This window comes from Dipodomys ordii, unplaced genomic scaffold (assembly GCF_000151885.1).
Source record: "Dipodomys ordii isolate 6190 unplaced genomic scaffold, Dord_2.0 Scaffold18, whole genome shotgun sequence".
Lineage (NCBI taxonomy): Eukaryota > Metazoa > Chordata > Mammalia > Rodentia > Heteromyidae > Dipodomys > Dipodomys ordii.
In genome coordinates this window covers 11,994,957-12,014,613 of record NW_012267234.1, presented here as the reverse complement: position 1 = coordinate 12,014,613, position 19,657 = coordinate 11,994,957, and the positions used below count along the sequence as shown (strand labels likewise).

Here is a 19,657-nt window from a genome sequence, read left to right as displayed (position 1 = left end):
GTATCGGATGTTATATAAGGAAGGGAAACTTGGTATAGTACCAGGAACTGTCCCTGCAGAGCTCTCACTGCAGTGTGCCTTCGGTTTGCTGGTTCTCTGGCAGCAGATGAAGAGCTCTGGCAAGTGGAATTTTTGGAGTACAGTTGGAAGGAACTGGGCTTGAATATGCTTAGAGGAGGAATTTGGTTTTTTTTAGAGCTACTGCCTCAGGACCTACAAAAGGTCTTAGCAATATTTAGTGATTAGCTAATCTGAATTACAAGTTCTTTTGTATAGTTTAGGAAATTGGATTGGCTCCTTTGGTTTAACTGAATAAAAGGTAGAAGGAGAAGTGGCGCTTTGGATCAAGTGGTAGAGCGCCAGCCTCAAGCTGCAGAGCTCAGGGATAGCACCCAGAGTTCAAGCCCCATGACTGACAAAAAACAACACAACAACCAAAAAACCCGGAACATTCCCTGGCCTCTCAAAGTCTGTTGGGAAGCTGCAGGGAGGGGTCATGTCAGGACCCTGAGACATTGCCTGTAGTTACTAGGTTTGCTCTCATCCTGTTCTGTGAAGCCCCTGTGACTTGGATCTAAGAGGACCAAAGACTTCTCAGCTGCCTCAGCTTTCCTCTGACCTCACAGACAGAGGTTCTGCAGATGTTGTTTCCTTCGGAAGATCTCTTGCCAAGAATAGCATTCTTCATGGGGATGGGGTTCGAATTGGACTGTGAGTGGAATGTTGCTTTTCTAGGTTTGTGTAAAAGTTTGTTGGCAGAACAGCTGTTAGGACTGAGAAGGGCACTCTGTCTCCTGACTAATAAGAGTGCCAGTGTATAGGATGCCTGTTCAGAAGAAGAGAAAAGCAGGGATCTTTCTCAGACGAAGAGGGGAGCTAGAAATGCCAAGGCATCTACTGATGGGAATCAATTTCTGTCAGTTTCTGTCAATTCCTTAATTCGGTTTCCTATTTGGACTAGAAGCATGTGTTTACACGAGTCACTTGCTTGTTTGCATAGAAAATATATGTGTATATTTTTTATATGTGTATATTTTTAAGCTTATTACATCCTTAAAATTAATTTCCAAAGGCTGGCTGCCCAGGGTTCAGAAGAAACGTCTCCTAAAATAAAAACTGGCCCAAAAAGATAGCATGGGGGCAATAGATGGCTCAGTTGGGGACACATGGTAAGGGCTCATGCCTGGTTGGCCATGGTTGATTTATATTTGAGGACCTGTAACATGAAGGGCTCATAATGTGTAAGTGAATGAGGTCAGCTGGTACACTACCACAGTGTCAGAGCATCATTAGTCAACCAGTACACGCACCAGCTATTCCTTGAGATGCTTGGAAAGCCACCATCCATCATAAGACTTGCCAGCTGCAAGAACTGTTTAGGCAACTAAACCCACAGGTTGGACAAGGGTATTAATAAACTGGCCATTTTCATCCCTGTTGAAAATGGCAAGTTGAATGCTAGAGCATATGACCGTGAGTTTCAGAAGAGCCTAAGGCCCATGTCTGATACTTTCAGATCAAACATAGCTTGGGACTTTAAGGAAAAACAATAATAACAAGAACAAAAAACCCCAAAGGTCTTGAGTCTGAAAGAGAAGGGGGAGAGGGGGTAAATAGCTAAGACATGTCAGGAAGTGGGAAAAAACAACAAAAACCTGTAGTGCTAACCCTCAGAATGGTTTGTATAAGGGTAGAATCCTGATCTTACTAAAAAAAAAATGTTGCTTTGGGGGCTGGGAAGATGGCTCAGTGGTAGAGTGCTTGCCTGGCATACATGAGGCCCTGGGTTTGATTCCTCAGCACCACATAAGCAGAAAAGGTTGGGAGTGGTGCTGTGGTTCAAGTGGTAGAGCACTACCCTTGAGCTGAAGAGCTGAAGGACAGTGCTCAGATCCAGAGTTCAGGCCCATGACCACCCCCCCCCCCCAATCTTGCTTTTAAATATTTCTCAATCTGGGGCTTGAGTGACAGAGTACTTGTTTAGGAAGCACAAAGCCCCAAATTCAAACCCCAGGGCCCTCCCCCACCAAAAAAAAAAAGATGCAGAATAAATACTTTTCAAAGTGGTATAAATGGTCACATGTGGAAATGACTAGCTGTTATGGAGAGGGAGGGAATTTTGTTGCTTCTTTTAAGAATGAACCAACACGGGGCTGGGAAGGTGGCTCAGTGGTAGAGCGCTTGCCTTGCATGCATGAGGCCCTGGGTTTGATTCCTCAGCACCACATAAGAAAAAAAAAGCCGGAAGTGGCACTGTGGCTCGAGTGGTAGAGCGCTAGCCTTGAGCTGAAGAGCTGAGGGACAGTACCCAGGCCCAGAGTTCAGGCCCCACGCCCCCAAAAAAAAAAAAAAGAATGAACCAACAAAAATATCAAAGAAACCAAGTTTGGAAATGAATGAACAGTTTTAGAAAAGAGGCTGGATGTAGCTGCACGCTGAAGGACTGTGTTCAATACCTAGATTTGGAATCCTAAATTCCCAGCCACCTTAAATCCTAAATTCCCAGCAGTCGCCTTACTATTGCAACCCACAAGACTACGACCCTCTTCTGCACACATCTTGGAATGAGGGCCAGATGTGGTAGGACATAACTATTCTAACTGCTTTAGGCAATGGTTAGGAGAATCCTGGTTCAAGACCAGCCTGGGAAAACAAACTCCATCTCAACAACAAACCAAGTGTGGTGTGTGTCTGTGCTACTAGCTATGTGGAAGGTATAGGTGGAAGGACCAGGGTTCAAGGCTGGCCCTGCTTAAAAACTCCACGGAGCAAAAAAAGGAATGGAGGATGGCTCAAATGGTAGGTAGAATACCTGCCTCGCAAGCACAAGGCCCAGAGTTTATATTCCAGTATGGGAATGGGGTGGGGGGAAGTGAGGGGTGACAACATTATAGAAGTGCTTTTGATGAAGTCATTTGGGGAGAGTTGGTTTTCCAAGCTCCTTTGTGGTAAACTAGTAACGTGATAGCCAAGAAAAGTATTAATATTTACTGTGGGTTGTTAAGGTCTGGTGCTGCTATAGCCACCAGAAACAAGACTCCATCCATGTGCCCAATTCCAGGGAGGAAAGAAGTACATGGGAAGAGCACTGGACATGGAGTCAGATGAGCTAGGGATGCCGTAGTAACTGAGCGCTGAGTATTTTGAGGGGTATGGTCCTAGGGGGCCTGAGGCTGCCTTTATCCTGATATATAGGGATGCTTTGAGACCAGGGGTCCGGAGAGGGCACAGTGGGATGTGTGCCAGCTTCACAAGGCCCCAGTGAAGTCCTGTGGCTGTGTTTCCATCTCATCTAGCCGCCTCTGCCCTCCCTCCCACGAGCTGCCTGACTTGGATCAGCCTTGGCAGAGCTCTTGGCAGTGTCTCCCAGAGGGTGTGGCCAGAGTGACCACTACTGGGAACGGGTGTGGGGGATACATTCCAGCGTGGGCATATTGTCCAGCTGCAAGGTCAGGAAATCTAGTTTACTATCAATTAAGAAAGCAGTTCTTGAACCACTACATTCATTGACATTTCCAATAGGGCAGGCTCTCATGTCTAGGCTGAGGTCTGCATTCCCAGAGTCCTAGATGTTCTGTGGAGCCTTAGATGTCAAGGAATGGGTCCCTGAAGAAGGGTTCTGTGCTCCTTTCCCAGGGGAACACTACAAACAGACACCCCTCCCCTGGCTCCTTTGTGAAGGCCACAGGGAAGGAGCTGACGGTTCCGTTAGGAGACCAGAGTTGGCGACTCTTACCCTCTCTAAATACAGAATGGTGAAATCTGGGAAGTTATGGGGCTCCACCTGTGAACCCCATAATGCTCTGCTCTGTTAGATCCCTCAGACTAGTCATGGTGATCAGGTAAAGCATGCGGGGAGCGGGGGGGGGGGGGGGTTAGGGGGAGGGGCTGTGTCTTTTGCAGGTGCAGCTGAAGGAAGTCTTTGGCTCCTGCCTCCAGAAGTTCCCACAGGCTCTAGAATTAGACTTCAATAACCAGCTGTGGATTTGGGGGTACAATATGTTGCCTCTCTGAGCGTTGCCTCTCTGAGCTCAGGGAGACTGGGTTATTTCACAGCCCTCAGCTGTAATCTATGTATTAGATCTTTTCTCCATCTAAATGCCCCACACGTGCACATGAGCCCAGCAATAGCTGTCTCCAGTTTTGTTCGAAGTTGGGCCGTCTAGACTGGAGAGGGGCTGGAAATCACAGCTTGGTTGCTTGTGATATTTACCGAACAGTAAGAACTGTCCCCTGGCTGATTCTCTCTTCTTCCTACTCCACACTCCAAGGCAAGCTGGGCCACGTGGCCCTGCCCCGCCCTTGCTGGCTCCCTTTCCCAGTCAAGTCATTGCTGCAGTGGCTTGCTCTCTGCCCTTCCCAGCAGACGGGAAGCTGGGCTTCTATGCACTGAGGGCAGCCATAGCCTCTCCCACCTGGCACTCACTGGCCACAGTCCCTAGGCACCTGCTTCAGAGCCCAGAGCAAGCCTTAGAGCCACCAGCAAGTCTTGGAAGACCAGGTAAGCAGCAGTTTTCTCTTACACGACCAGCTTTCCTTCTTTCCACCTTTGGCTGATGGCTTCCCCTCACCAATTCAGTTGTGTTTTCTCCACCACAGCAAGAGAGATTTGATAAAGACAGCCCTAGCCAAGAGGCTCTGAAATGGTGTGAATTGTATGTCCTAGGTTTTATTTTTTTAACCTTTTCTTTCAGAGCCGTGTGGGGAAAAGCGGATCCATATAACCATAAAACAGGTGGCATCTCTGCTCTCTTCAGTGAATTTTCTGGAATGAATGGTTGTCCTAAGTTACTGGTGCTGCTCTACTGAATATTGCTTTATGTCTTTAGACTTACTGTAGGCGCTATGTGCATGAACTGTCACTGCATAAATTGCTTTATCAAAAATCATTTGAAGCTGGGTGCTGGTGGCTCATATCTCTAATCCAACATATTCCGGAAGCTGAATTCTGAGGACCCCAATTAGAAGTCAGCCTGGGTAGGAAAAATGCATGAGACTCTTTTTTTGTTGTTGTTGTTTTGTTTTGTTTTGCATTTGCCTGAGACTCTTATCTCCAATGAACTGTCAAAAAGCTGGAAGTGGAGCCATGACTTAAGAGACAGAGTTCCCAAAGGAGGAGGTAACAATGCTCGATAGGAAAGGTACTCATTACTTTACTCATGTAACTGTAACCCCTCTGTACAATATTTTTACAATAAAAAATATTTAAAAAAGAGGAAGTTCCAACTTTGAGTGAAAAGCAGAGGGACAGCACTTAAGCTCTGAGTTCAAGCCCCTCTACCAGGACAAAAAAATGATTTCAGCAAAAGAGAAACTGAAGGCAGAGGAATAAAAAATGGCAGGCCAGCCTGGGCTGTACACTAAAGTTCAAAAAAAGAAACAGCCCCACTGATCTATAAATTTTTAAAAGGGAAATGGCATGGGTAAAGCTCATCCAGACAATTTCTGAATAAAAATGTTGTTGTTGTTCAGTCATGGGGCTGGAACTCAAGGGCCTGGGTGCTGTCACTGAGCTCTTTTGCTCAAGGCTAGCACTCTACCACTTTCAGCCACAGTGCCACTTCCAGTTTTCCGATGGTTAATTGAATATAAGTCTCACAGACTTTTCTGCCTGGACTGGCTTTGAACTGCGATCCTCAGATCTCAGCTTCCTGAGTAGTTAGGATTTCAGGTGTGAGCTACTGGTGCCTGGCTAAATAAATTTTATTTTGTATCTATTTTATTTTATTTATTTATTTTGTCAGTCGTGGGGCCTGAACTCTGGGCCTGGGTGCAGTCCCTCAGCTTTTTAGCTCAAGACTAGCATTCTACCACTTGAGCCACGGCATCCTTTCTGGCCTTTGCTGCTTATGTGGTAAGAAATTGAACCCAAGCCCTCATGCATGCAAGGCAAGCACTCTACCACTGAGCCACCTTCCAAGCCCTGTATTTATTTTAAATACACAGCAACTATGTATTTTTTTTTTTTTTTTGCCAGCCCAGGGACTTGCCCTTGGGCCTGGGTGCTGTCCCTGAACTTTGGTGCTCTAGGCAAGGGCTCTCCCATTTGTGCTACAGTTCCACTTCAGGCTTTTTTGAGTAGTTTTTAGTGGCTATAAGAGTCTCACAGACTTTCCTACTCAGGCTGGCTTAAAATCGCAATCCTCAGATCTCAGCTTCCTGAATAGCTAGGATCACGGCTGTGAGCCACTGGCACCAGCTAATGCTCGTGTCCCTTGATTCATATAAAGTTGAGTTGCTTCCAGGTGTTTTTGCAATTAATAATTCAATTTTGGTGGAGAGGTCTGTGAAAATAATTTCTTTTGGTCTTTTTAATTTTGCTGTTCTTCCCGTACTTCCTCCCTGGAATCTCTTCTCCATCTAGAATGAATGTTTGGGGCAAAGGGCAAGAAAGGTTTTGAAGCTCCTCTCATATTACATATGGAGTCAGCTGACTTATAAGAATTTAGTAATTTCTGGGACCAAGGTGTCATGATGGGCTGGGTGGGGACTTTTGTTCTCTGGGGATTTTCCAGGGAGGGTTTGAAGGCAACTTAGCCTGGTGGTTAGCTTGGTTTTAGTATGCATGGCATATATAGTTACTGGCTGACCTTGAACTCTCGCCTAGTAGCTTCATTGGGCCTCAATTTGTGTGTAAAATAGAAATTATACAAGTTGTTAGGGATACTGGGAGTCAGAGACAATGTGTAAGGAGCAGGCACCTAGCACAATGTCTGGCATTTCTTCCAAGTATTTTCCCTGGGCCATTTATAAGGTGGGCAGAATGAGAAAGTTAAGAGCTGTTTTTCTCTTCCTATAGCATTCTACTTAGGATGAAAGGCTTAGCCATCAGTCAGAGAACTTTTTGACTAGGTGCCTGTTCTGAGGCCAGAGGGCGAGGTTTCAGGATCAGAGGTTCTTTGAAGGGTCCCAGGCTTTCAGCCTGCCATTGTCATCCGATGGAGATGCCACCTTTCCAGTCTCTCAGCCACAAGTTTAAGGGGCAGAATGAGAGTTCCCAGGAAGTCTGGATCCAGCTGCCCCTTGTAGGTCGCTGTGTCGCTCATCCAACGCACACCCAGAGAGCTCAGGCATTGAAGAAGATAACCTTCATTCTAATCCTGGCTGTGCCAACTCCCACCATGTGAGCAGTGATTGGCCCTCTCCGAGCCTCTCTTTCTCCTCTGTGAAATGGAAATGTGAGCACCTGTGTCGTAGAATGACATGAGATAACACGGCTGAACATCTGCCCTTGTCTCATATTGTTCAAGATTGACGCTGTGCATGGCTCACAGTCTTTGGGAAGGGAACAGCATTAGCAATAAGATAGAAAAGTCAGGTATTTGTTTTCTCCACTAACCAATGTTTGTCAGGCTAGCTGGCCTTGGTATTAAGAGCCAGGGAGAATACCTTGGAAGTATTCAATGTACCTCATTTGGACAAATAGAGATCATGACCATGTCTGCCTGGGCTCTCAGGAAATGGCTCCATATTGAAGACCAAATAGCCTGTTAGCAGAAACTACCAAATGAAAGTAGTTAGCAGGGTATCTGTAATCCTAGCTATGCAGGAGGCTGAGATCTGAGGATCACAGATTGAAGCCAGCCCCAGCAGGAAAGTCTGTGAGACCCTTCATCTCCTGGTAACCACTAAAAATCCAGAAGTGGAGCTGGAGCTCAAGTGGTAGAGTGAATAAGCCCGGGCCCTGTGTTGCACAGTGTTGCACTGGGGTTTGCACCAGAGCTGGCACAAAATAATAAATAATTAAAAAGTGGAGCTGGAGGAAGAATGAGAAGTTCTGTAGGGCTGCAGGGCTGAGTATGGGAAAGGCAGTGTGGGAAATGAGATGAGGGAGCCCAGTGGGAGCCAGACTATAAAGGACTTTGAAGGTCAGATGCTAATTTGGGTTTCACCTCAGTGATGTGAGGTTTAAACAGGTGTTGGGATCCCAAGCAGGTAGCTTCGGTGGGGGAGTAAGGGAGTATGGTATGCATTTCAGGGACTTTGTTGGCACCCAAAAGAAAGGACTACAGATGCCTGGCAATGGTGGCTCCTGACTGTAGTTCTAGCTACTCAGGAGGCTGAGATCTGAGGATTGGGGTTCAAAGCCAGTCTGGGCAGGAAAGTCTGTGAGGCTCTTATCTCCAGTAAACCACAGAAAACTGGAAGTGGCGCTGTGGCTCAAGTGGTAGAGTGCTGGCCTTGAGACAGCACTCAGGCACAGAGTTCAAGCCCCATGACCGAGAGAGAGAGAGAGAGAGAGAGAGAGAGAGAGAGGAAGGAAGGAAGGAAGGAAGGACTACAGAGAGTCAGGTCATCAGAATAGGCCTGGTGTAAGGACACCTGGCCTAGAACATAGGTTCTTGGGTTCTGATCCCAGTCCTGCCACTAGAACCCATAATTCTACAAACGCAGATGAGGGCGCAGGGCCAGAATCTTCTCATGACTGTTTTTTCTTCTTTGGGAGACCTGGAGACCACAGATGTACCCTCATCCTTAGACTCTGCCACAGATGTACCCTCATCCTTAGACTCTGTCCTATAGCTGCTCTGAGTCAGCCTTGGTAGCAAGAGACATGATGACTGGCCATTTGAGCCTGAGAGAGAATCCAAGGAGTCTGAGAACTGTTAACCAAGCCTGAGACAATGCCAGGAGGCCTCTAGGCTCCCGCTACCATGCGTGTTTGCATGTGAGAGCTATGTCCCATGATTTTGTCATGGTATCTCCTGGGACCTGGGATCTAAGCTTTTCAGGGGCTGCTGGCTACTGCCGGGTGACCAGCCAGGATGCTTCTTGGACCCTGTCCAGATCAGTGGGTGTGGATGGGTTGGGTGTAGCTACAATTAAGAAGATTTGGATGATGATTCTGAGAAGTTAAAGCTAAGGATGTATGGGCTGGGAAGGTGGCTCAGTGGTAGAGTGCATGACTTGCATGCCTGAGGCCCTGGGTTCGATTCCCCAGCACCACATAAGCAAAAAGCAAAAAGCCAGAAGTGGCACTGTGGCTCAAGTGGTAGAGCGCTAGCCTTGAGCTGAAGAGCTGAGGGACAGTGCCCAGGCCCCACAACCGGACCCCCCCCAAAAAAAAAGCTAAGGATGTGGCTCAAGTGGTGGTATGTGTGCCTAGCATGTGCAAGGTCCTGAATTCAAACTCCAATACAAAAATTTTTTTTTGACTAGGTGCATGTGGCTCAGGCCTATAATCCCTACCTACTCAGGAGGCTGAGATCTGAGGATTATGGTTTGAAGCCAGCCAGATAGAAAAGTCCATGAGACTCTTTCCTTCTTTTCTCCTTCCTTCCTTCCTTCCTTCCTTCCTTCCTTCCTTCCTTCCTTCCTTCCTTCCTTCCCTTCCCTTCCCTCCCCCCCTCTTCCTCTCTCTCTATTTCTTTCTTTCTTTTCCTTTTTGTCAGTTGTGGGGCATGAACTCAGGGCTTGAGCGCTGTCCCTGAAAAAGAAAAAAAAAGCACTGTGGCTTGCATGGTAGAGCGTTAGCCTTGAGCACAAAGAGGCTCAAGAATAGCACCCAGGCCCAGAGTTCAAGGCCTAGGACTAGAAAAAAAAAAGTAAGACAAAAGAGATATGGAGGGCTGGGAAGGTGGCTCAGTGGTAGAGCACTTGCCTTGCATGCATGAGGCCGTGGGTTCGACTCCTCATCACCACATAAGCAAAAAGAAAAAATCCGGAAGTGGTGCTGTGGCTCAAGTGGTAGAGCGCTAGCCTTGAGCTGAAGAGCTGAGGGACAGCGCCCAGAGTTCAAGTCCCATGACCAGACCCCAAAAGAAAAAAAAAAGAGAGAGGTAGACTTGCAGGCAAGTATTAGAAAGGACCAGGAACTTTCTGAGATGCTCATTGCTTCTTCCATCCAGAGAAGCTCAACACAGAACCTCAAGAACTCTACCAGGAGGACTCATCTCTACTTCTGACGTGGGCACTTTCAGTCTTTTTGATAATCCCTACCCTCCGGCAGTCAGCTGTTTCCTCTTCCCACAGCCAGCACCCTCCTGTACCTCCAGCACCCTCCTGTACCTCCAGCTCCCTACTTCCACCATTCAAAACTGGCTTCTGTCTTTTTCTTTTTGTAGTGGGGCTTGAACTCTGGGCCTCGGCGCTGTCCCTCAGCTCTTCAGCTCAAGACGAGCACTCTACCACTTGAGCCACAGCGCCACTTCCAGCTTTTTATGCTTATGTGATGCTGAAGAATAGAACCCAGGGCCTCATGCATGCAAGGCAAGCACTTTACCACTGAACCACCTTCTCAGCCCTTCTGTCTTTTTTTGTTGTTGTTGGTGGTGGTGGTAAGGCTAGAACTCAGGGTCTGGGCACTGTCCTTGAGCTCTTTTGTCAAGGCTAGTGCTCTACCACTTTGAGCCACAGCACCACTTCCAGTTTTCTGGTGGTTAATTGGAGTTAAGAGTTACACAAACTTTCCTGCCAGGGCTGGCTTTGAACTGCAATTCTCAGATCTCAGCCTCTTGAGTAGGTAGGATCACAGGTCTGAGCTACCAGTGCCCGGTGTCAAGCATTTTTAGAGCTTGTTTGGAGGTTCTAGCAGGGGAGCGTAGCTACTCGTATACCCTTGACCGAAGACTGGCCCTCCTCTATGGGGGATGGTCGTCCTCTTCAACCCAGCGCACATGGAGCGGTGAGGGAGGAAGGGGACACCCACCTCGCCAGCCAGATCAGCCGAATCATCCCTGGCGATCATTGGGGTGACACATGTCGCAGCCAGATCACCCTCATATCCTCAAGCATTTTTAGATGTGGAGTTTAGTAGTGTTAAGTATATACACATACTAAAACTCCCCCACCCCCTGGTCCTTACTTTTCTAATTTCTTCCTCTGATTTTTTCTAGTCTAGTTTCCTTACATAAATAGAGTCATATGGTCTTTGGGGACTGACCTACTGACTTACTGACTTAGTAGAATGTCTTATGGTTGTACCATGTGATGGGATTTCCTTCTTTTTAAATTTGAATATATCCCATATATATATATGTATATATATATATATATACACACACACACACACACACACACACACACACATATTATCTATTTTGATTATCCATTCATCTGTCCACAGACTTGGGTTTCTTTGGTCTCTTGGCTATTGTGAACAGGGTGCTATAAACATGGATGACGGGCATTCCTGCAAGTCTCTGCTTTCAATTCTTTTCAGAGTGTACCCCAAAGTGGAACTGCTAGAATGTGTGGTAATTCTAATTTTAATTGTTTTGAAGATCTGCCAAACAACACAAAGGTTCCAAAGTTTCCACATCCTTATCAAGGCTTGTTGTTTTTGTGGTAATTGTTGCTCTAATGGGTGGAGGTATTTTCTCATTAATTTGTTTCTTTAATGACTTGTAATCTTTTTATATGCTTGTCATCCATTTATTTTCGTTATCAAAATGGCTATTCAACTCTTTCCATATTTTAATTGGGTTACTTTTTGTATCAGATATCTGATTTGCAATTATTTTTTCCTATCTCTAAGTCTTCTCTTCACTCCATTGATTATGTCCTGAATGCACAATCTATAATTGTGATGTCTCCACTAGGCTATATTTGTTTTTGTGGCTTGCATTTTTTTGGGTGTCATATCTTAGAATAAGTGCCAGACCCAATTTTGACATCTTTTCTCCTGTTTTCTCCTAGGAGTTCTAGAGTTTTTGAGTCTATATCTTTGCAAAAATTTTAGTAGCTTAAAAAATGTATAGCCAGGAGCTGGTGGCTCACGCCTGTAATCCTAGCTACTCAGGAGGCTGAGATCTGAGGACTGGGGCTCGAAGCCAGCCAGGGGAGAAAAGTCCCTGTGAGGCTCTTACCTTCAATTAAGCACTCAAAAACCAGAAGTGGTGCTGTGGCTTAAGTGGTAGAGTGCTAAACTGGGGCCAAAGAGCTCAGGGGCAGTGCCCAGGCCCTGAATTCAAGTTCTACAACTGACAAAAATATTATATATGTTTATTATAAGAAATATCAAAAGAAATGACAGATCCCCACACCCAATATTTTACAAGACAACCCTCCAAACTGTCCTGCTTTATCACCTCTTAAACTATAAATTACATATCAATCATCGCTAAGCATGCATAGAGGAACAGATATACCAAATAGGCTATATCCCTGCAATGGTACATAACTCAGCCTTGAACAAGGATGGGAATCCTGTCAGGTGCTGCAGTGTGGGTGAATCTTGAGGAATTATGCTAAGTGAAATAGACCAGATACTAAGAGACAGATGCTGTTTGTGGTTCCACTTAAGTGAGGTACCTAGAGTACTCTCAAGTTCAGAGAAACAGAAAGTGGAATGGTTGCTGTCAGGGGCTGGGAGGAGGGGAGAATGGCTACAGAGGTTCAGTGTTGCAAGCTGAGAAGGTTCTGGAGATAGGGGGTTGGTGAGGGTTGCACAACAATTTGATTGTACTCTGCCACTGAAAAATGATTAAGAGGATAAATTTTATAGTGCCTTAAAAAAATTCTTCCTAGGGATTCAGTGAGCTGACGGGAGGCAGGGGGTGGGAGCTGTTATTATTAGCGCTAGGCTTTCTGCCTCTAAGTAGTTTTGCAAGCCCTGGGGGCCTTCTTGTAGGACTTACCCCAATTCTATGGGAGAAGTTGGGGTTGAGGAGAGACTTTCTGGAGGGATGACTGAGGCCCTTGTTCAGAAAATTCCTCGCAGTTTGTGGGATGGGTGAGTTCCAGACACCAGAAAGTCCCTGGCAAGAAAACTTGCTTCCACGAAGGGGCAGTTTTCAGGGTAGAAATTTCAGCTCAGCCTCGTTTCTGCTGGTAAAGCAGGCTGCCTTGTTCGTGGAGGGGTAACGGCCCGCCAGTGGGAGGGGGGGATGGATATGGAAGGATGCTGGATGGGCTGGCTGCACAGGAGACTCCTGTATGGGGTTGAGGAAGGACCTGGGGGTGGGCTGGGAGGGGAGAAGATTCAGGGATGGGGTGTCTCCAAGACTCTACACTTGTCTGATAGGATCAAGTCAAGCAAAGTTACATGTAATGGGTATGTGTGAGGTAGGACCCACTTCAACCCAGGCCCCAGGGTTAAGACTATGCCCAAGATCTCCTTAGTAGCTAGCAGGTAGGATTTGAACTTCCAGCTTTTTTTGGGGGGGGGTCAGTTGTGGGGCTTGAACTCTGGGCCTGGGTGCTCTACCACTTGAGCCACAGCGCCACTTCCGGTTTTTCTTTTTTTGCTTATGTGGTGCTGAAGAATCGAACCCAGGGCCTCGAGCATGCAAGGCAAGCGCTCTACCACTGAGCCACCTTCCCAGCCCCCCACCTTGCATTTGGTAGCAGATTCTAGAGCCCTCCCCCCAGCTCCTGATTGGAGGGAGGTGTCCTGACCCAACATCTCATGACACTGGTGAGGTAGAGGGCACTGGACCTGATAGACCAGCTGAGGCTGGGCTGGGGCCAGGTGCTTTCCAGTATCTTCCCAGGAAAGAAGGAAAAGAAGGAAAGCTGCTTAGTTGGAGGTGTTTCTTTGAGGAGAAAGCCACCCCATCTTGCTTACTTCCCCTCCCCTCTGTGGGCTGCCTCCTGATGGGTAAGAGAAGGCCACTTCTCTCTCCGCCCAAGGATGTGGTGTAAGGTCATGTCCTTGTTGATTCTCACAGGGCAGAGAATCTTTAACGCAGCTGTGGAAGGCATGGAGGAGGAAGTCCCAACTGGGCTAGGTGTTAGAGAGGCTCACGCAAACTTGATCCATGCCGTCTACCTGCAAAACATCATATTTACTGAAAAAAATATTTAAAATAGTATTTGTGCCAGTCCTGAGGTTTGAACTCAGGGCCTGGGTGCTGTCCCTGAGCATTTTTGCTTAAGGTCAGTGCTCAGCTATTTGAAACACAATTCTACCTCAAGCTTTTTTTGGTGGTTAATTGGAGATGGGTCCCAGCGGGCTTCAAACCACAATCTTCAGATCTCAGTCTCTTGAATAGCTAGGATTACAGGCATGAGCGACCAATGCCTGGCCAAATACTTTTTTTTTTTTTTTTTGGTCAGTCATGGGACCTGAACTCAAGGCTAGCGCTCTACCACTTGAGCCACAGCACCACCTCTGGCTTTTCTGTATATATGGTACTGAGGAATTGAACCCAGGCCTTCATGTATGCTAAGTAAGCACTCTACCACATTGCCAGCCCCAATAAGACTTTTTACAGCACAATTTTAGATTTACAGAAAAGATGAGTAGACTCAAGTGAAACAGCTATTCTCCAGAGCCGGCAGCTCTGGGCTCTAGCCAGAGGGCCCTGCTTCACCCTGACTAGCACAAGGTCAGACACACAGCATCTGCTTTTGACTTTGAACTTGACTTTGAAGTACAGGGTACTTCTCCAGCTCCATCCTGAGGACCACTGCCAGCATTAACAATCCAGTATGTGTGTGTGTGTGTGTGTATGTATGTGTATGTGTGTGTTTGAGAGAGAGAGAGGGAGAAAGAGAGAGAGAGAGAGAGAGAAACAGACAGACAGACAGAGACAGAGAGACAGACAAAGACAGAGACAGAGAAGAGAGAGAGAGAAAATATGTGTCCTGGGGCTTTCTGTTAGTTAATTGGAATCTACAGACTTTCTTACCCAAGCTAGCTTTGAATCATGATCCTCACATCTTAGTTTCCTGAGTAGCTAGGATTATAGGCATGAGCCCCTGCACCTAACAACAATCCAGGTTTTATGGGCCTAAACATCCCTGATACAAGGCAACACCATTTATATGGCCGTCCTTGGCCCTGACTAGGAGCTCAAGCCATTTCCCTGCCATTCTTTTTTTTTTCTCATGCAAAAAGCAAGGGGATTTATTCACCAAGCATGCATGGGGCTCACTGAACACGCAGGAAGAGAGAGCCCCGAGCATAGTTCCCTGCCATTCTATGTGCTTCCAGCACCTGTCTCTCTTCTATGCCCATGAAGAGGTTGTGTCCTAGAAACAACATTGAAGTTCTCCTTCTACTGCAGAAATAAGAGCACATGAGAAATTAAGGTAAAAGGTCAGTGCAAGAAAATGCAATGTGAGGTTAGATTAGACCAATTCTGGGAAGAAAACTCTATGAAACATCTAGAAAGTTAGGTCACAACATTATATATATATATATATTCATGCATAGCTGAGCTGCAGGAACTAAAAGACATTCCATAGGAGGAATGAATTTGAGAACCAAAGCGAGGAGGGGGCTGTTCCACTTTGCCTGCCTTAAGGACCCTTTGCTGCTCTTGATAATCTAGGGATGTGGGTTTTAATTGCCACAGGGATAGGGGATGGAGAGTGGATCCTACATGAGAGGAACATAGAAATAACGGTGTGACATACCCTTTCAAATCCCATTCACAGAAGATATTGTGTATTTGTGTCTGAAGGATTTAAAAAATGGGAAATTATAACTGACTGCGAAACATGCATGGTTTCACGTGTGGACAAAACATGTGCATTAGTGTGAAGGATGAGAAAACAACTATCAAAACCAAGCTAGTGATCCAATGAAAACAACTCTCAGGCTGAGGGTGTAGGTCATGTGGCTGAGCCCTTACTTAGTATGTGCAAGGCCTTGGATTTGATCCTCAGCAGTTGGAAGGAATAAGAACAACAATAAAAAAGAAAGAAAGAAAGAAAAAGGGGGAAGAAACCCTGTAATTCAGTGGGGCAGGTGTTCAAAGCAGGGAAGGAAGATGTGAAACTGTATGATTGGATGGTTGATGTCATTACTTGGAAGATGTGGGCAAACCAGATTATGAGCCAGAACAAGAGGGCCAAGCCCAGGAGGGGCAGAGATGGCCCAGCCAACATCCATAGAAGAACAGGACTTGAACCCAAAGTCAATAAGTGTGAGGGCCAAAGTCATGAACAGACCCCTGTGGGCTAGTAGCTCTGGAACAAAGCTGTTCTGTTTATTAAGAATTCTATTTTGGGGGGTAGGATGGGAAGGGGAAACAAAGGAGGAGGCTACAATGCTTGATAAGAAATGTACTCATGGGCTGGGAAGGTGGCTCAGTGGTAGAGCACGTGCCTTGCATGCTCGAGGCCCTGGGTTCAATTCCTCAGCACCACATAAGAAAAAAGCCGGAAGTGGTGCTGTGGCTCAAGTGGTAGAATGCTAGCCTTGAGCTGAAGAGCTGAGGGACAGCGCCCAGGCCCAGAGTTCAGGCCCCATGACCGGACCAAAAAAAAAAAAAAAAAAAGAAATGTACTCATTATCGTGCCCATGTAATTGTAATCCCCCTGTACAGTATTTTCACAATAAAAAATAAATAAAAAATAAAAAGAATTTTCCCCTTGTTTTCCACTAGGAACATTCCAGATTAGTGAAGAAGTGGTTCCTAGCAACTGATCTGGCAACAGAGGAGGGAAGGCCAAATGGGGCTATTAAAGAGGGGAGCGGTCATCTAATTCAGCAGGTGTCAAGAGGCTGAGGCCAGTCTGTTACTAAGGTGGGCAGCTGCAGAGATTTCCCAGCTTCCCTAGCTCTTCCTCCCTCTACCTACAACCAGACCTCAAGTGTTCAGACAATCTGTCTTCCTCAGATTCCCACAGAAGGGCCTGTCAAAGGGTGAGTCCCAGGGAAGGAACGTGACTCAACTAAAATCCTTTGGCCCAAAGCACATATTTAAAAAGGAACAACTTGTCTCGGCATGGTGACCCACATTCGTAGTACTAGCTTCTTGAAAGGCGGATATGGGAGAATGGCTGGAACTTAGTGAGCAAGGTCCACCCGGGGCAGCAACCTCATGAGACACTTGGTCAAAACCAACTAACCACCAGAAAGAACAGGCTGGTCATCGGAGCTGAGCTCTGGGTCTGGAGGCTTGGCCTCAGCTGCGGGCTCAGGCAGGTTTGTAGCACAGATCTGGGGTGGAGCGAGACAGGTGTGCCAGATAGGTGGGAACAGTACTGCTCTTGCTGTCCAAGTAGCCTTGGGCAAGTCATTTACCTTTCCCAGGGTGCAGATTCCTCATCTGGGAAACACTTGAACTGGCTGTTTCAAAACTGGCACACAGAACAAGGCCTAACCAACCTTAACCTTTGCTTTTCCCCAGAGAAAATGGAAGCTTAGAGAAGGCTAAGTGGGTGGTCTGCCCTCTTCTCTCTCTCATTGCGTCTTGCAGGAGTGAGACTTGTGTTGAGATGTTCTGACAAGTGTCTCTGAACTTCTACTGGCAATGAAACGTCTTGTAAGTGTCTAATGTTACCTAGCAAATGGTCCCAATGACACATTGGAACAGGAGCATGGCGGGAGGTGCTGTGGCTCTTGGTTGAGGCATAGGAGCTCGTGACCTATAACTTCTCTCTTCTATTGTTCAGTTTTGTTTTTTTGGGTCCGGTCGTGGGGCCTAAACTCTGGGCCTGGGCGCTGTCCCTCAGCTCTTCAGCTCAAGGCTAGCGCTCTACCATTTGAGCCACAGCGCCACTTCTGGCTTTTTTCTTTTTAATTATGTGGAACTGTGGAATCGAACCCAGGCCTCAGGCATGCAAGGCAAGTGCTCTACCACTGAGCCACCTTCCCAGCCTATTGTTCAGTATTTTGATTAAATAATACATTCATGCGGTTTAAACATCCCAGCATAAAGATCAATGATGAGTTTCCTTCACACACTATCAGGTAAATCTTCTCCTCGGTGGAGAGGATTTTTCCAGAACTCCCTAATTTCCAATTTAACCTTATCACTCTGACAAAAAAAAAAAAAGGTCCATTAAATGAGGGAATTATCCCCTGACAAAATGTCCATTGGATTATGGCTTGATGCTGGTAATCCTAGCTACTCAGGAGGCAAAGAGCTCAGGACTGTGGTTCCAAGCCATCCCCAGCTGGCTTAACTGTCAAAAAGTTGGAACTGGAGCCATGGCTCAAGTGGTCGAACATTATCCTTGATTGAAAACGCTAAGGAACAGTGCCCAGGTTTTGAGTTCAAGCCCTAGAACACGTGCATGCTCTCTCTCTCTCTCTCTCTCTCTCTCTCTCTCACTTAATGGATTTATTTAAGTTAATAAGCTTCATCTTCTTTCTTGCCAGTGCTAGGGCTTGAGCTCAGGGCCTAGGTGCTGTCCCTAAGCTTCTTCGTGCTACCACTTGAGCCACAGCACCACATTTGACTTTTTTTGAGTAGTTTATTGGAGATAAGAGTCTCATAGACTTTCTTGCCTGGACTGGCTTCAAACTATGATCTTCAGGTCTCAGCCTCCTGAGTAGCTAGGATTATAGGCATGAGCCACCAGAACCTGGCTTTTATCTTCTTTTAAAGATACATTATTTCTGAATTTCAAGCTGGCAGTCTCTTACAGTTTAGTGTTGAATTATTCTAACACAGAATCTCTTTATGCAAAGAGATTCCTGCATATATATATATATATATATATATATATATATATATATATATATATATAATGTTTTGCTGCTTCTGCGGAGCACAGTTTGCAAAGTAGAATGAATGCACACTGTTCTGAGCCTTGCTTGTTTCACTGATTAAGGCACCCTGTGCCTTTGTGTCTCATGGACATTCAGGTTATTTTCCATCTGTTATCACAGACACTGCTGGGTGTATTACCTCACACATGTGCATTCTGCAGGTGCACACTATATATGCAGGATAAATTCCAATAAATAGGGTTGCTAGGTATCTGCATTGGTAATTTTGAGAGAGAAGTGGCCAATTTGCCTCCATAAAATTAATCCTAAATTGCACCTGCATCAGCTTTGAATGAGAAATTGCTGTTTCCCACATCATTACCAACATACCACATTGTCAGATCATTGGATTTTTACCAATCTGATAGGTGGGAAGCAGTGACTCAATTTAGTCTTAATTTAAACGTGTGATGAAAAGTTTTAAATGTGTATAACATGTTTAAAGATCATTTCTATTTTTTCTTTATGACTGTCTTTCTCATATCCTTTGCTTATTTTAAAAAATTAGTTTATTGGCTTTTTTTCTGTTTTATTTCTAGGGGCTGCCTTTGATCTGATCACATCCAAGGTAGTGTTTCTCTTTCAGTTTAAAAAAGAAATTGGAGCTGAGTGCTCGTGGCTCATGCCTGTAGTCCTAGACTCTCAGGAGTCTGAGTTCTGAGGATCATGGTTCAAACCTAGTCCAGGCAGGAAAGTCTGTGAGACTTGTATCTTTGATTAACTACCAAAAAACCAGAAGTGAAGCTATGACTCAAGTTGTAGAGCACTAGCCTTGAGCAAAAAAGCTCAGGATCAGTGCCTAGGACCTGAGTTCAAGCTCTAGGACTCACACACACACACACACAAAGTTGGCATGCACAAAGTTTTCATTTTTTCCCCAGTCAAACTATATTTCATTGATAGCTTCAGGAAGTTGACTCATAGGTACAAAAAAAAAAACCTTTCTCATTTTAAGATGACAGAATGTGCCTTATATTTTCTTGTTATTTTATACTCAACTTTTTATCCATTTGGAATTTATCCTAGTGTGTGCATGAAGGAATGGATCTATCCTTATTTCTTTCTTTTTCCTGATGGCTCTCTCTTGCCTGCTAAATAGAGAAGTTATTTTAGCATAAGCCTTTTCCTTGTATCCACTTGGGTCTGTTTCAGAATGTGTTACTCTTTCCTTTGGGTTGCCCTGGTTGATTTATGCTGGTTCATGATCCTACTGTTTTGTCTGCTAAGATTTATAATATTAAAAAGTGTATTTTATTTAATATTTTA

The 19,657-nt window shown here is 45.7% G+C and overlaps 1 protein-coding gene across 2 annotated transcripts in view; it reads left to right on the top strand.

The window, feature by feature from the left end:
- Positions 1–4,373: 4,373 nt before the first annotated feature.
- Positions 4,374–19,657, top strand: part of Il34 (interleukin 34) — a 46,455-nt gene continuing 31,171 nt past the window's right edge. Inside the window, exons 1-2 of one of the 2 annotated variants that reach the window (XM_013012967.1) lie at positions 4,374–4,501; positions 18,931–18,959. The gene's annotated coding sequence lies outside the window, so the exon portion shown is untranslated. The remainder of the gene's footprint in view (positions 4,502–18,930; positions 18,960–19,657) is intronic. The other variant, XM_013012966.1, reaches the window with a different exon arrangement.